This window comes from Cricetulus griseus, chromosome 3 (assembly GCF_003668045.3).
Source record: "Cricetulus griseus strain 17A/GY chromosome 3, alternate assembly CriGri-PICRH-1.0, whole genome shotgun sequence".
NCBI lineage: Eukaryota > Metazoa > Chordata > Mammalia > Rodentia > Cricetidae > Cricetulus > Cricetulus griseus.
Window position 1 is genome coordinate 275359672 of NC_048596.1, and position 6000 is coordinate 275365671.

Below are 6000 nucleotides of genomic sequence, written 5' to 3' on the forward strand. Positions count from 1 at the left end.
AGGCACCTTTTCCTGATTGTTCTGGTCCTGTCTTTTGACCAACAGTTTGATTTGCTGAGCTTTACTTGGCTTGGACAATATTGTGCTGCCACGTGTTGGTGTGCTCCCTGCCTGCCCTGCGAGCCATCCTAGCACACCTTCTTTTCTGCGTCAGTCATGAGTTTATTGCAGGGTAGCTCCGAAGTCCACCTGCATTGCTTGGCTTCATGATGGTGGAGGTGGGCTTTGCAAACCTTGGTAGTTGGGGGGCTGGAAATAAAGGGGGTCTGTCTGGTTTTATTTTCTGTGAGCCTGGTCAGGACATACTTCCTCCAAGGTTCAGGCCCCAGAACTCATGGTTACAGCCATGTTGGGCTTCCACAGGGACACTTTTCCCCAGTGCCTGATCCAGCAGAGAGGGATTGCTTGAGTTCCTGTAGTTCCCAGTGGCTATCATCTCGTCCCGTCCCCAGGCGCCTTTCCAGGGGGCTTCCCAGTGGAATGAATGCTCCATCGTGGGAACAACCTTCCCTTAGTCTTCCCTCCAGTGGCTGCACGAGCATATCCTGTGTTATGGAGCCTTCCCAGGCACCTTCTCATACCACAGGTGGTGCAATCCTAGTAAGCCTCATTAGAAGCTATGGCCTTTCTATGGTCCAAAAGCTGTACAGATGGAAGTTTCTGTCCTGCCTGGTCTTGCAGCCATTTAGTCCCAAATAAACACACAGAGGCTTATAAATTATAAACTGTTTGGTCGATGGCTCAGGCTTCTTGTTGGCTAGCTCTCTCTTAATTATTAACCCATTTCTATTAATCTATTAACCTATTTCTATTAATCTATTAATTATTAACCCATCTATTAATCACATGGTCTTGGCTTACTGGTGATCCCCAGGCTTCTTGCTTTCTTGGCAGCTACATGGCGTCTCTCTGGTGACTCACTCTCTGTGTTCCTCTTCCCAGAATTCTTCTGGTCTGACAGCCCCTCCTATACTTCCTGCCTGGCTACATCCTGCCTGTCCATTGGCCGAAACAGCTTTAGTCATCAACCAATAAGAAAAGCATATATTCACAGCCTACAGAATGATATCCCCCATGAAAGCAGGGCTGTGCCCTCTGTGGGTCTTTATCCCAGCCCAGCAGGGAGGAAGGATTTCCTTATATGCACTAACAGCCTGAGGTGTGGTGGCTGCTACTTGTGTTTGTTTTACCTGGATTTTTAGGATTCTCATGAACTCTTACTGGTTATCACACCAACCCGACAGTAGCAATTCTGTTTGAATTACTATGTAGTTTCTGTGCCTAGCTTGGACTTTATAAACAGAACTTTGAGCAGAACATTTGATTGCCCACATTTGATATGAAGTAAGCGATAGCTGAATTGTGGGACCACACACCTCTGTGGACGCTGCTAATGGTCTGTCTGGGTGCTCAGAGGCTTAGGTGACCAGGGTCATATTAATGACAAGAAAGTTAGAATGAGCATGCAAGCTAAAAGTGTGTGCTGTGTGAATGTCCTAAGGACACCAGTCACTCTAGGGGACAGTGATCAGGTGGACAGCTTGGTAGCTGTCAATTAGGAGTTACCCTGGGCTCATACTGGGGCCGATGAAGACGTACACGAGTTGGCAGGGCCATGATTTCTCCATTACAAGTGTTAACTTGGCTAACTTGACCTGGATGCCTATTCTGCCCATAGGAGAGGCCAGCACTGGAGCAGCTAGCCAACCACACAGTGGCAGATGGTTGCGGTGGCCTCCTCTACCATGGGCATGACAGATACTTGTCTCTGAATTTCTAAAAGTAATAGATTTGCCCCCCGGAACATATCATCTCTGCCAGCACTGCCAAAGGATGGGTACAGAGTGACCTGGCACCTCAGCCACTGTCAGGACATCCTCTAGGACACTTCTGATTCCAGCATGGGAAGCAAGCAATGGGCCAGGGCCAGAGAGTGAGCACTTCACTGTCTCTCCCATTGGCTGGAAGTGACTGTGCTAGAGAAGGGTGCAATGCATTACTAAAGATTCGGTTACAGGATCCTGAAAGGACTGGGTTCTGTTTCATATGACACGATGTCTTCTTAGAGTCAGAGACCATAGCATGGTGCTGTGTCCCCAGGGCCAGGACACACGGTCTAGGAATCAGGAATATAGCCGGAAGCCTTGTCTCTTACTATTTTGCTTCATGATCTGTGGCTTCAGACAGGGCTGTTGTGGCACTCTGTCCCCGAGGTATGACACTCTTTTTGTCATCTTGAAAACAGTGACTGTAATTACCCAAGAGAGACCCTCACAAGAAGGGGACCATTAGCACCCCCAACAGGAAGAGGAGTGGAAGGGCCATTAGATACTCAAATGAGAGTCCAGTCACCCCTAATACCCCCGCCCCCCACATAATCCTACCTCATTTCATGTGGTCTAGGAAGGTGCTAGAATAAGAGGAGGTGATGGGTAACTGTGAAGAGACTCTGCCCATGATGAAGCATTCAGAAGATTGTCACCCATGCCAGGGTAGGTTTTCAGGGGTGTGCTATTTGGGGGTTCACTTGCACTCCTATAATTAACATCTCACTCATAGTCTTATTAAGAAATCCCAATAAGCCCATTGGTCCAGCAAGCCAGACTTGAATGGACTCATCTCTGTGGCCTGTCCTTGGCTCGCTCTCTCTGGAGTGAATTTGTTCACCTTGTTCTAGAAAAAGTCAACATAGGGACAGGAGCTGTGTTCTATTAAACTGAAAGGTGATATCTGGCCACCTTGGGGCTCTTATGCTATTGGGGAGGATGGGCCTACTCTGCCTGCTGGAATGCTTGATCCTAAGCACCATGGGATTGTAGTTGCATAGTGGGGCAACAAAGACTAGTTCAGAACTCGGGGAATTCTGGGTACCTCTCGGACAGTCCTTCCTCAGTACTAAAGATTAAAGGAAAAAGGTCATCCAAACACACTCAGGCAGGCTGCCTCACCTTGAGGTGGGGGAGAGAGAAGGGGAGCCATGGTACACTGTGGAGGAGGTGGAACTGGAGACACACACCAGTGAGGACCAGCTGCTGCACCGCCATCTGACCCCGTGCTGATGTCCAGATCCATGCCACCACCAGGGCCGTGTCTCAGCCTGCGGTCCTACCACAGCTGGGGTCAGTGTTGGTAAAAGTCCATGACTTGTGTTGCCAATGAAGGCTATTCAGATGCCCGTGGTCTGTGCTGCAGCCTGAAGCCATGTTGATGTCCGTGGGCTGCCACTGCGCGCATGTCTGGGTCTGAGTCCTGCTGCAGCCTGGCTCTATGCTAATGTCTGTGGTCTGGGCTGCCACTGCACGAATGTCTGGGTCTGAGTCCTGCTGCAGCCTGGCTCTATGCTAATGTCTGTGGTCTGGGCTGCCACTGCACGAATGTCTGGGTCTGAGTCCTGTTGCAGCCTGGCTCTATGCTAATGTCTGTGGTCTGTGTTGCCACTGAGGTCCATGTGGATGCATGCATGTGGTCTTCTCTGCTACCTGAGGCCCTGTAGATGTCTGTGGGCCATACTGCTGCTGGAAGCCATGCTGGTCTGGCGCTCTTGGGCGTTGGACTTGGCACTTCTGAGATGATAAAGACAGATCCAGATTAAAAAAAAAAGGCATCCTCTATAAGATAAGTCTTATAAAATATATAGATTTATGATAATTAAGACTGAGCTAGCAGATGAGAATCCTAGTCATTGGCCAAGCAGCATTTGAACCTAATACAAGTCTCTTTGTGTATTAATTTGGGCCTAACTCGGGCGGGCAGCTGGCATAAAGCACACACGTGGCGGTGGGGCTCGGCGGCTTTTGGCGGAAAGATTTATCGTAACACAGGAAGCCGTGAAAGAGAAGTCTTACAGAGTGTGATGAGGGTGCTGAAGTGAGCTGTCCTCAATTGATGGCTTCTGGTGGGGTGCAGAAGGGGCCACTATGTCTGACCATGTTCCAGTGAGTATACAGATAATACAAATTGGATTTTTTTAAAAGAAAATTCCGTTTTAAAAAATTTTTATTTCTATATGGGGGGTAGGTCGAAAGGGTCGAGGCAGACACGGAAGGACTGGGAAATTGAGTGTGATAGGGTTCGTCATGTGGAATTACTGAAGACTCAAATAAGAAAATAAGAAAAAAGAGCAAAACAAAACAAAACCACAGGAAGGATGGCTAAGGACTCAGACTCTTCAGAAACTAAGGTTGGGCCATTTCATCAGGTGGAAGTCCCCGCCCCCCTCTGACAAACTGGCAGCAGCAGTCAGGATATCAAGACCATCACTGGAGAGGGGACAGTGACGTTTTGCCTCTTTGATGGTCTGGAGAAATTCCTCCAAGTGAAAGAGTAAATGGTAAGTGCAGAAGGAAGTGGGGGAGAGACAGCAAAGCATCAGGACATCCAGAGCTCTAGCATCCAGCAGAGATGACTGGGGTAGCCTGATCCAGAGAACAGCAAAGGTAACGTCAACTCTAGGGCTCATAGCATCCGGCAAAGGTTGGCTGGGGAAGCTTTGGGGCGGCCAGTCTGAGTCCCGGGCAGAGGAGTGTGCCCTTGGGGTATGGCTTCCAGACAACAGAGCAAATGGTATACAGCAGCTAGACAAAGGTCCAGTGCTCACAAACACACAGCAGAAACGACGCAGCTGAGCTGTCATGGTGGTACTCTCAGTTGGGAGATCTGGGCAGGGCTCAGCATTGTCTCCATGGAGGCGCTTCCCTCGGCCCAACTTCCGTCTTCTCTTTCCCACTGCAGGCATTTTTATATCACAGGATAAACACTAGTAACTTAACCAGTAGCATCTATTGGAAATGGTTTCCCTTCTAGCTGTCCTCAAGGACAAATGATTTTAATACCCTTAGCTGTTTGCGGTTCTCTTTTCCCTTGGCACAGAGTTAGGGCTAGTCTGTCCCAGGAAAAGGTGTTATATATAGGGAACATTTGAAGTAAATACACTGGAGTCTAGGACACACAGTCAGTTTGCCAATATAATTTGTTACAAAATGTTGGGTGAGGAGCCTTGGGAAGGACAGAGAGATGCCTAGAAGGCTGGCCAGCCTCCACTCCCCATGAAATTCCCTGGGAGGCATAGGAGATGAAGGCAGTGAGGATCTGAGTCAGCAGAATAAGTGGTACTGCCTGAAGAAGGGCATGCTACCTTAGAAGGCCCAACCCAAGGACTGGGGATGCTTGGGAATTCAGCAGCCAGACCTGACTGGGCAAGAATCCTCAGAGGGAACTTTGTTTTCTTGGGGCTGGGTAGCTTTGGTGATGCTGGACATTTGGGATGCTGATAATGTGTCAGGGGCAGCGCCGGCCTGAGCCTGCCACGCAGAGCCTCTATTTCTTAGCGGCAACAGCTACCAGAGAGCTGCAGTCTCCTGCAACCATGGTGAAAGACAGCGTGGGGAGGGTTAGGACAAACATGGATGTCTCCTGACTCTCCAGGGACAGAAGAAGGGTTGGAGCTGTGAGGGTAGTAACGAGTTTGGCTTTTGGGCAGCACGTGGCAGCTATGGGGAGCCAGTATCATGCAGCCATTGCTGGTTTACAGCTTAACCCCCCACATCCCATAGAGGAGCTTCCCATCTCCAAAGGTGTAGGCCCACAACTATTGCCAAGGCTTCCCTCCCTGTGTTACTGCTATCCTATGAGGCTGAAGCGTTCTGGGACACAGGCTCTGCTCAGAGCTCTTGGGCCCACAGTGGGCCCACAGAATGAGGCTTTTTCATGAGGATTGGGCCTGACAACCCTTGTAGAAGCTGGTAGAGACAGACAGACGCCAGTGGTAGAGATAGACGCCGTGGAAGAGGACTCCTGTCTTTCATGATGAGACTGAAGTTACCTGAAGTTGTGTGTGTGTGTGTGTGTGTGTGTGTGTGTGTGTGTACATAGTTCCATCCCCTAGGGGACAGCTGGAGCTGTCCCCCCTGCTCTGTGGACTCCTAGACGCCCTGAGCACAAGGGTTGGCCCAGCCTGGATGCACAATAAATATTTCCTGTATTGAAATGACATCCATCTGT